This window comes from Melitaea cinxia, chromosome 19 (assembly GCF_905220565.1).
Source record: "Melitaea cinxia chromosome 19, ilMelCinx1.1, whole genome shotgun sequence".
In the NCBI taxonomy this organism is placed as follows: domain Eukaryota; kingdom Metazoa; phylum Arthropoda; class Insecta; order Lepidoptera; family Nymphalidae; genus Melitaea; species Melitaea cinxia.
In genome coordinates, this window is record NC_059412.1 from 3,350,476 (window position 1) to 3,362,666 (window position 12,191).

The 12,191-nt window shown below is 30.6% G+C and overlaps 2 long non-coding RNA genes across 2 annotated transcripts; both read left to right on the plus strand.

Moving 5' to 3' along the window:
* The first annotated feature begins 707 nt into the window (after positions 1–707).
* Positions 708–1,323, plus strand: LOC123662870. The gene is made up of 3 exons (XR_006744556.1): positions 708–806; positions 918–1,039; positions 1,103–1,323. It is a non-coding gene; the product is annotated as an uncharacterized LOC123662870 (long non-coding RNA).
* A 4,555-nt stretch (positions 1,324–5,878) lies between these two features.
* On the plus strand, positions 5,879–9,986 carry LOC123662876. The gene is made up of 2 exons (XR_006744558.1): positions 5,879–6,209; positions 9,842–9,986. It is a non-coding gene; the product is annotated as an uncharacterized LOC123662876 (long non-coding RNA).
* Positions 9,987–12,191: the final 2,205 nt, after the last annotated feature.

Sequence of the window (12,191 nt, forward strand, 5' to 3'; positions counted from 1 at the left end):
TGCTTAGTTAATCATGGTTTTTTTAAATAAATTAATCTTTATTTAACTTTTAAGAAATTGTTGAAATTAAGGTTAATTACAAGATTTGCAAGTCATTACATTCTCAAAATTTATTCATTCACTTTCAGAATAACGTATTGAGGGAAAATGGGTAAAAGCTTTATCACAACAATTGACTCCAAATCAGTTTGTGTGTGAGAAGCACTTTCGCGAAGAAGATATTAAGAAAATTGATCGATTGATTATTAATGGAGCTGAAATTATCATCCCTCGCAAAAGGTGGACTCTTTTGAATGACAATGTCATTCCAATAAACCGTCAGGATTTGGAAAAGGACATTTCTGAAGAGGTTTGAATGCCAAAATTTATTATTTTTAGATGATATTGAAATATAAGAAATATCAAATCCGTTTACTTTACTTTAAAGTTGTTTTTTTTTTTGTTACAGCAAGTTCCAACAGTGCAAAATGACATTAATACCCTTGTTAAAAATCGTTCAAGGTAACAATTTAAAAGAAGATTCTCAACCAGCAGGACCCCATCATATGGAATCACCATTCATCAGATTGTAACAGCTAATAATGTAAAAGAATTAGATATTATTATGTTTATCATATTGTTATAGATTTGCGAGATTTTAATATTTTTTTTGTACATATATTTCAACATTAGGTCATTATCTCGAACATGTCTCCGTCTCCTTTTCACTCAATACTGATCCAAGGATGGTGTTATTTTGCTTGTGATGAAGAGTTGATATTATATAAGATATGAATTTTACTATTTCCAATAATCTTTCAGTGAAGGTAAATAATTTTCTCATGCTTTTTTAAATAATTTTATCTATTCATAATGCATACAGAGCATTTTATAAAATTTATTAAGTTTTGCTCACATAATCATTTCTGATACAACAGGTTTCTTTCTCTCAACAACCAGAAATTGTTATTGATACTACATCATCTATAGAAGATATAAAAATGTATATGGAAACTCTGCAAGCCACTATTTTATGTAAAGGAACTGACATACACTATAGGTACCATATATTTTCTTTCATTTCTTTTAATATAAATAAAAATCTCATACTATTATACATTAGGTGAAAATTGAAAATAAACTTAAAGATTCACCTAAATCGAGGCTCCATCTAGAACTGTGACACCTGAAGTAAAAACAAGCATCAAGTACATCTTTTAGTAGTAGTGTGAAAAGAAAGAAAGTATCTATCTACATTACCTTTGAAAAATTCCAAATCATCTTGTAAGTCAATAGATATGTTTTTTAGGTAGCAGATTTTTTTTGTAATTATCTAACTGTATGCAAATGAACTTGTAAATAATGTAAATACATTTATAAAGCAATTTTATGAAATAAAAAAAATATGATATTTTAATTGTTTTTTATTTATTTTACTACTATGTCGTTAAATATAGCAAATTTTGATCTTTCATTTCTACTAACTATCACTCAATATTGATACTAATTCACCACTTCGCCAGTAAACCTGTATAGTAGTCACAATGCAAAGGCCACGTTTATATTGTCTCCTTGTTAATTAAATAATTAACAGATAGTCTAATAATATGGCTAATACATTTCCGATAATTTTAGTACTATTTATTGATTCTTAATTTACTTTGAGAGAAGTTGTATTTATAATTATAAATTATGTGAAGAAACATATTGTAAGCATCATTAAAAACAGTAATTGTGGTGTTTTTATGATTTTTATTGAAAAAAAAAAATTAATAAAACCATATCAAAATATGCATAATATTGTTCATAATTAATGAGAGACAATAATGTATTTTTATACAAAAAAAAAGCTATAGAATACTATACAGGACAAGGCGTTGGCGCAACGGTCATAGCACTGGTTATGGTGGTTGCGGGTTCGATCCCCGCACATAACAAACATTTGTATTGGCCATACAGATGTTTGCTGTGGTCTGTTTGTGCAGTCCTTTTGAGTCTCCCCACCGTGCCTCGAAGAGCATGTTATGCCGTCGGTTCCTGTTGTTATCATGTACATCTAATAGCGATTGATACGGAATAAATCTGCCAACCAACATTGGAGCAGCGTGGTGGATTAAGCTCTGACTTCTACACGGGGGAAAGAGGCTTATGCCTAGCAGTGGGATATTAGAGCATTACAGGCTGAAGCATACAGGAAGAATACCACTAACAAATGCTATAGTTTTAACTTATTTAGTATCACAGAACAAAAAAGAAAAACAAAATATAGACCTAATCCCAGCCGTGGGATGTTAAAATATTGATCTTATAAAAACAATTTTACATCTTACTGATAAAGTCTCAGTATCTGTAAGTTATTGAATCTATAACGATATGAAACGGATAAGTTTTTGATATGTTTTCATTCCGCTTCACACTTCACTATCTGGCAAATATTTTTCTATTCAGAACCTTTTTAAATTATATTATAGGTAATTTCATATTCGAATCTTATTAATAGGTAAACATCGTAAATATTTTAGTTAAAGTACATTTACAATAAATGTGAACAAAAAATAAAGGTTATAAAAAATGTATAAGTAAGTGTTATATTAACTGTGAAGTTTTATACTAAGCTTCCTATCGCAGCTTTATTGCGTTGAAATAGATTAATAGTACGTAACTTAATCCAATATCGTCTACTTCTGAATGAATCTTTATTGTGAATTAAATTAATGCCCATGGTTAAAAATATGCAAACACCTCACAGACTTATAAATAAGACAGTCTTCTCTATAATTATTATTTAGTACTATCTGATCCGAAAGGCACGTCCTTTTTTGCGAATTATCGAAGTTTAATCACTATTTTGGTTTTTCTTTTCAATTTATGCGAAATTTTCGCATGAGTTCGCCACGTATATACACATCTCTGGAGTTGTTATATACGTTGAATTTTTTTTCTATAGGTCATTGTAACTTATACTTAAAATATACATAAGTTAAAACTAAAAGAATATCAGGTAAAATGAAACCCAGTCTCTTAATTTATACGCTAGTGTAAATTCCAAACAACATCTGTAAAAGCGTAGAAACGTGTGTATATTATTACGATAACAACTTTTTGAATTGTTGTAGCTCAGAAACAGTTTTTCAGCTTGTTAGGAATTTATGCACCTTCGAATGTCTAATAAAATGATCGAACTAAACGTTGATAGACTTGATAGATCAGTTCAAATTAGCGCACAACAGCCCGCGCTTTTATTGAGGCAACTTAGCGATCGCAGCGCTACGCTATTTCGTCGATATTTTCGACCTACCCCACCCCAGCCCGCAAAATAATGATATTTGTAATAAAAAAAAATTCAACTACGTTGGCCTTTTAAATTGCTCACTTCAAATTATTTAATTAAAAATCAAAAAAGTCGTTGAAAAAAATTCATTTATCAATATTTTCAAACTCCTATATCTTTTGATGTATACAATATTTTAAATTGCTCAACGTGTTAAAACCCTGCTGAAGTTGCATTTATAATTGCTCAAGTACAGATTTGAACAGCTCCACTTTCCTTAATTTTTAAATGTATATAAATTGTTTGAACAAATAAATTAATGATATTTGTAAAAAAAAAATAATACTAATCGATACATTTTCAATAGCTCAATTCAACTACGTTATCCTTTTAAATTGCTCACCTCAAATTATTTAATTATAAATCAAAAAAGTCGTTGAAAAAATTCATTTATCAATATTTTCAAACTCCTATATCTTTTGATGTATACAATATTTTAAATTGCTCAACGTGTTAAAACCCTGCTGAAGTTGCATTTATAATTGCTCAAATACAGTTTTGAACAACTCCGCTTTCCTTAATTTTTAAATAAATATAAATAGTTTGAACAAATTTATCGTTTATATCATAAGACAGGTGTATATACGCTGCGCGTGCGCATAGACAATGATGGGAAGCCAAAAAATTGCGGATATTCGTAATAAAAAAGATACTAATCGATAGATTTTCAATAGCTAAATTCAACTACGTTGTCCTTTTAAATTGCTCACCTCAAATTATTTAATTAAAAACAAAGAAGTCGTTGAAAAAAATTCATTTATCAATATTTTCAAACTCCTATATCTTTTGATGTATACAATATTTTAAATTGCTCAACGTGTTAAAACCCTGCTGAAGGTGCATTTATAATTGCTCAAGTACAGATTTGAACAGCTCCACTTTCCTTAATTTTTAAATAAATATATAAAGTTGGAACAAATTTTACGTTTATATCGATAAAGTGAGCGCTGCAGATGCGCATAGACAATGATGGGAAGCCAAAAAAATTGCGGATATTCGTAATTAAAAGATGCTAATCGTTCGATTTTCAATAGCTCAGTTCAACTACGTTGGCCTTTTAAATTGCTCACTTCAAATTATTTAATTAAAAATCAAAAAAGTCGTTGAAAAAAATTCATTTATCAATATTTTCAAACTCCTATATCTTTTGATGTATACAATATTTTAAATTGCTCAAAGTGTTAAAGAACTGCTCAAGTTGCATTTATAATTACTCAAGTTCAGTTTGGAACAGCCCCACTTTTTTGGCAGGCAGATTTCATACTTTCCTCGTATAATTAAAATAATTACCTACTTTTATTAGTTATCAGGATTCACATACATTGTTAAAGTAACATTACTTTCCACTGTTATCCTCAATTGCCGGTTGCTTCTATTAAATAGTTTAAGGTGAGCAATTTAAAAGGCCAACGTAGTTGAATTGAGCTATTGAAAATCTATCGATTAGTATCTTTTTTATTACGAATATCCGCAATTTTTTTGCTTCGCATCATTGTCTATGCGTACGCGCAGCGTACACCTGTCTTATGATATAAACGTTAAATTTGTTCAAACTATTTATATTTATTTAAAAATTAAGTAAAGTGGGGCTGTTCCAAACTGTACTTGAGCAATAATAAATGCAACTTGAGCAGTTCTTTAACACTTTGAGCAATTTAAAATATTGTATACATCAAAAGATATAGGAGTTTGAAAATATTGATAAATGAATTTTTTTCAACGACTTTTTTGATTTTTAATTAAATAATTTGAAGTGAGCAATTTAAAAGGCCAACGTAGTTGAATTGAGCTATTGAAAATCGAACGATTAGCATCTTTTTATTACGAATATCCGCAATTTTTTTGGCTTCCCATCATTGTCTATGCGCATCTGCAGCGCTCACTTTATCGATATAAACGTTAAATTTGTTCCAACTTTATATATTTATTTAAAAATTAAGGAAAGTGGAGCTGTTCAAATCTGTACTTGAGCAATTATAAATGCAACTTCAGCAGGGTTTTGACACGTTGAGCAATTTAAAATATTGTATACATCAAAAGATACAGGAGTTTGAAAATATTGATAAAAGAATATTTTTCAACGACTTTTTTAATTTATAATTAAATAATTTGAGGTCAGCAATTTAAAAGGACAACGTAGTCGAATTGAGCTATTGAAAATGTATCGATTAGTATATTTTTTTTACAAATATCAATATTTTATTTGTGCAAACTATTTATATTTATTTAAAAATTAACGGAAGTGGATCTGTTCCAAACTATACTTGAGCAATTATAAATGCAACTTGAGCAGTTTTTTAACACTTTGAGCAATTTAAAATATTATACACATCGAAAGATATAGGAGTTTGAAAATATTTGTTTTTTTTTTGTAATTTTGATTTTTAATTATATAATTTGAGGTGAGCAATTTAAAAGGACAACGTAGTTGAATTGAGCAATTCAAAATCTATCAATTAGTATTTTTTTTATTACAAATATCATTATTTTGCGGGCTGGGGTGGGGTAGGTATATTTTCGGGACACTATTTTCTATAGCGATCGTTCTCCTCTTCTCTATGCTCCATGGTTAAAACTCTTAAAACCATAGACATAGAGCATAGAGCTCTGATACTCCATGGTTAAAACTAAAATGATTCTTTCGAATTTTGTGACATTTCATCCGCTTTCTTTGTACGCTTCCTTTTCTAAGCATTTATAGGTATAACCTATATATATCGTTGACGGAGCAAACTCTGTCTAGTGTCTACGATATATCGCTCATCCAGAACGACAGTGTCATAATTACATTTTTGTAACTTTACAGTATGAGTATTTGAAAGTTTGGGACTAAAAATTTAGGGAAGTTCTTCATATTATCGAATTATGTTTTACATACTTGTCCAGGTTAGTTAATAAGGTAAGTTTATCCATATTTATTTATTATACTAATTTGAAAAAACATACATTAAATACTGAATAAAAGAAGCACGACCTACACTTATGACATTTTGTTGAAAAAAAAAACTTAAGTATATAATTATGACAATGTCATTGCAGAAATAAATATGGAATAATCGACAATTAAACATCAAAATTTAATACAAATTATTGTATTCAAGCAATATTAGAACACAAGCATAATATGCTTACTATCAGAATTATTTATTACACAATGTCTTTTAAAAGCTTTTGTTAAATCTTTTCTTTTTACCATAAAAAAATATTTATAAACTTAACAAAATTAAGAGATCAAACAATACCTACAAAACATATTACAATAATACTTATCAATGAAATTAAACTTTCCTCTTCAGAACAATATAATATAATTGTTAAATATTATGGTAAAGCTTTAGATTAGGTAAAATCGAATTTCGGGATCGTGGGGGGAAGGGGGGGGGGGGGGGGGGGGGAACACTACCCCTGGTACCACTATCACACCTCGGAACCCCATAGTTATGGAGATATCGATGGTTAAAGTTTTGAGGTTAGAAGAAGAATTTCGTACCTTTCACACGTTATTTTCACATTTCACACGCGTTTTTTCACAGTTCACACATTATTTTCACATTTCACACATTATTTTCACATTTTATAAGCTATTTTAAAAATAAAAACGATTTCGACTCCAAAATCAACAAACAATACAACTTCGATACTCATGCTCCATTCTATAGTTTTCACATCTTATTTTCACATTTCGCACTTAATTATAACATTCCACACGTTAATTTAACGTTTTCACACGGTTTCACACGGTTTTCACACTTCAAAACCCCATAGTTATAGAGATATCCATGGTTAAAGTTTTGAGGTTGATTGATCAACAAACGATACAACTTACGGTAACTATGCTTCGATCCGTAGCTTTAAGATGTTATATTCACATTTCGCACTTGATATTAGCATTTTAAACGTTAAGTTATTGTTTTTACACGATTTTTTTTAACAACTGAGAAATAGATGTTTTAATAAAAAATGACAGGCCACTTATCGTTTCGTTCTAAAACAATATACATTGTTTTTGTTTAAATAACTGTAAAGGCAAAAGTCTTACATCATACAGCCTTGTTTCATATTATATTTTTTAATTAAATAAATAAAATATAATGAAGTAAAAAACATGACATGAATAATTTTTTTTTTACAATAATCTGACTTCAGAAAAAGACCGAAAGAAACCCATACCTATCTAATTTAAAAATTACACCGTTTGTAGACATAGTTTTGTTACAAAAAAAAAAACCCTAACCTATCTAATTTAAAAATTATATCGTTTATAAACATAGTTTTGTTACAAAAAAAAAAAAAAAATAACCCTAACCTATCTAATTTAAAAATTATATCGTTTATAAACATAGTTTTGTTACAAAAAAAAAAAAAAAATAACCCTAACCTATCTAATTTAAAAGTTACACCGTTTATCGACAATTTTGTTACAAAAAAAAAAAAAAAAATAACCCTAACCTATCTAATTTAAAAATTATATCGTTTATAAACATAGTTTTGTTACAAAAAAAAAAAAAATAACCCTAACCTATCTAATTTAAAAGTTACACCGTTTATCGACAATTTTGTTACTAAAAAAAAAAAAAAATAACCCTAACCTATCTAATTTAAAAATTATATCGTTTATAGACAGTTTTGTTACAAAAAAAAATAATCTACCACCTTTAAAGTTAGAGGAACGCTTGGCTCCGGCGCTGCGGGAAGTGCAGCCCTTCCGCCCTTGCGTGCGAAAGCACGCTCACTCATGCTCCGTTCCGCAGCGGAGGCTGGTCGCCTTCGGCGACCAGCCTCAGCCGCTCCTCTACGCATTCGTTCGCGCGCTTTCGCACGGCGGGCGAGGGCTGCCCTCCCTCCGCGCCTCCGCGACACAAAAAAAAACACTCTAGGGGTAGGACAGACCAAGACCACGTGGACAGTGGGATGCTCCGATTCGGTTTTGGGTATTTTTCGAATTTCTAAACCTATATTCTAGCACGCAATGTTACTAAATATAAATTAATTTTGATACTATAATTTAAAATTATAGACCATAAATTTTGAAAATTAACTACATAGGTATTTATAAATTTATTTTAGTTCTATAGAATATTTTACACAATTGTTTGTTGAGATTGTATATTTCAAAAGAATGATAACTTAAAGAGTAAAAGTATGTATTTAAATAATAAAAAAAAATTTTACCACACACACACCACCACACACCTATATTCAACATATTTTTATATTTATTTATTGTCATATAAAATGAACTAAAATATTGAGTATTTTTCGTTTATAACAGTAAATAATTAAAAATAAAATATATTTAATTAAAAAATATAATATGAAACAAGGCTGTATGGTGTAAGACTTTTGCCTTTACAGTTATTTAAACAAAAACAATGTATATTGTTTTAGAACGAAACGATAAGTGGCCTGTCATTTTTTATTAAAACATCTATTTCTCAGTTGTTAAAAAAAATCGTGTAAAAACAATAACTTAACGTTTAAAATGCTAATATCAAGTGCGAAATGTGAATATAACATCTTAAAGCTACGGATCGAAGCATAGTTACCGCAAGTTGTATCGTTTGTTGATCTTGAAATCGAGATTATTTTTACGTACTTCTGTTCGAAAATAACTTATAAAGTTGCAAAACGGCGCATGAATTGCACTGCCCGCAGCGTTGGAGCTAAGGTGAAGTCAGACGCGGAGCTCAAAGGTATAATAATAGCTTTAAATTCTTCTTCTAACCTCAAAACTTTAACCATCGATATCTCCATAACCATGGGGTTCCGAGGTGGGATAGTGGTACCAGGGGTAGTGTTCCCCACCCACCCACCCCCCATCCCCCCACGGTCCCGAAATTCGATTTTACCTAATCTAAATCTTAGCCAATATTATTAATACAACACTTGCTTATAAGTCAGTTATTAGAAAGTTTCACGTAAATCTTTATATTTTACTTATAATTAAAAAAAATATTTATTTAATCTTAAAGTAAGTACAGAGATAATATTTTAATAAATTACACTCTTCAGAACAATATAAGATATAGAATAGTTAAAACATGATTAAAACACTTGCATAACAGTTTTTTTTGTGGTGTCAGATAAATTTTTTTTTGTTAGCATAATTTTCTTTTCTGAAATTAACAAAATTAAGTGAGAGATCGAAATTACGTACAATATTAATAGTATTATAATTTCTTTAAAACAGTCTAAACAATTTTACCTTAGCAAGTGTAAAGTGGTCACTGCCTACCCCTACGGGAAAGAGGTGTGATTATATGTATGTATGTTGGTGTAGAATAAAGAGTTATTATTATTATTATTATTATTATAATTATAAATCTATAACTAAACATACTAACACATTCTCTGCCATGTTTGTCACCCATAAATTATTAATATTCTGTCAAGTGGTCGATTCAGGGTCCGTCATATTAGACAGTATCAGTAAGAAATGATTAATTATTTATTTTATTAAGTGAGACAGATTCTTAAGAGTTTATTTATTTATTTATAAGAGATTATTATAATATAACCTTTTTTTCACAGTGTTTCCGAATGGTTGTTCAATAGAGCTTGCCCCCGCAAGGTCTGGAAAGATGTCTGAGATGACTATCTTCAATGGTATGGGACTGGTCAGAGATTTGTTTTAGCATTTCATACCAAATTCAAATCAAGAATCCGGAAGCGAACCTCCTTCTCAAACAGTCTACTGATCAAACATTAACAACAAAGGCACAAGAATATAGGTTGTTCAATCTCTTTTGGATCAAACACTTCAAACTGGTAACTTGTTTGATTAGAGCAAAATCATTACAGCCTATACAGTCCACTGCTGGACATAGGCCTCCACAAGTTGACGCCAAAAATAATGTGAACTCATGTGTTTTGCCCATAGTCACCACGCTGGGCAGGCGGGTTGGTGACCGCAGTACTGGCTTTGTCGCACCGAAGACGCTGCTGCCCGTCTTCGGCCTGTGTATTTCAAAGCCAGCAGTTGGATGGTTATCCCGCCATCGGTCGGCTTCTTAAGTTCCAAGGTGGTTGTGGAACGTTGTTATCCCTTAGTCGCCTCTTACGACACCCACGGGAAGAGAGGGGGTGGCTAAATTCTTTAGTGCCGTAGCCACACAGCACAATGCTAACTTGTAATTTTCATGATGATTTTGAGTTGTTTGCAAAATGATTGAGTTTAATTTCTGACCATCATTAAATTTGTTAACCCTTTATGGCGCAAGATCATTATTTTCGTTATTTTCACAAATACTTGATGGCAAAAAGGGTATAACTAAATCAATAATACTGAAAAATACCAAAGAAAGTTAAGAAATATGAAAATTTTGAAAACAGTTATTTTGCTTATTGTAACACAAATCAACCCCACATTTTTCGCAAACTGTTTGAGTATACCCTGTGCAGACTTGAAATTTGGACCTCATTTGTGTATTTACCCAAGCAGGCTAGCAGGCTAGTGACCGTATTGGTCTAACCTTTGAGGAACATGTTAAGCTTCCTTAAGTGACCTTTCTTCTTTTTCTCTTGTATGAACCTTCGGTACGGATGATTGCTTTATATTTGCATAACGTTTCTGCTACAGCTACTCTTAAATCAACAGACTTAAGAGTTTTGCTGGTACCAGCTTCGCTGCCAACTGAATTGAGTAGTCCACTTGCAAACCCCGCTAAGTCAATGCCGCAATTAATTGAGAAAACTAATTAAAACGTTTAGTCTTAAAATTACGATATTTAGATGCAATTTTTTGTGTATTAAATAAACTTAGTAGCATATCGAAGTAAATGGTATTAGCAAATAAAATCACAGTTTCATAATAATCATTTAATTTGCATTTCAAAATCAAACATAGCTAGTTTTGCAAAAGAATTTTTAACATAGATAGTTTTGCAGTTGTATGCAATCAACATAGGCAGTTTTGAAAGTATCAAATATAAGCTTCTGTTTTACTATACTCTTAATAAATTAGGATTTTTATCTATTATTATACTCTAAAATCTATTTCTTCATGTATTATAGTTTTTTCATTATCAGTCTCATCTACAACAGTCTCATTTCGTTCTTCTTGAAGAAACCTGTAATATTGTAAATAATCGTAAGAAGCCCAATCTTCACCGAAATGTTTTTTCAGAAGATTTCGCACATCATTCAACTTGACTGCTTTTACTGGAACTCCAACATTCATCATAACGGGCACAATATTTTCGAATGATTTGCCTCTTTTACAAACGTTGCCATAATTTATTACCTCAGATATATAATTAGGTTCCCCTTTAATGGCAATTCTATTACTTCTATCTTTTCTTAAAAATAATCTTTTAGAGGCATTAAATTGAAAGTGCCAAGATCCAGGTAACTTAAGTACGTTCTTTACGCTTGATTTCCAATCATGAAAATGAAAGTCGCTGCCTAGTCTCAGAACTGTTCCATACTTTTTAAAAATATCAAAATATCTTTTAGGTTCCACGATAACTTCTAAAGGACGTATTTCTCTTTCAATATTTCCAAATACACGGTCGGGGGGCATAAATGAATGCCCCACTACAGGGAATATCAGCGTAAGTTTCTTGATTTGACGTGGAGCTTTTGTTTTTAGCCAATATGCCAACATTCCCAAAACAATTGAGTTTTTATTTTGCCCCCCACAACCGTCGCAAAATAATTTAACATGACTAACAGTATCTTCAAAATTGGTATTCATTAGCCGATGAAATACCACCGAAGCAATCTGATTAGATCCTTTCTTTGCCTCGGTTTCTAACCACGTGTAAATAAATGTGTTTGAACAGTTTTGAGCCTCACGAGATGGTCCTTGACATACTGTTAAGTTATAGGTATACAATTGTCGGCTAAAGTAGGCACTCTGGTCTGGCACTTTTGGTAAAAC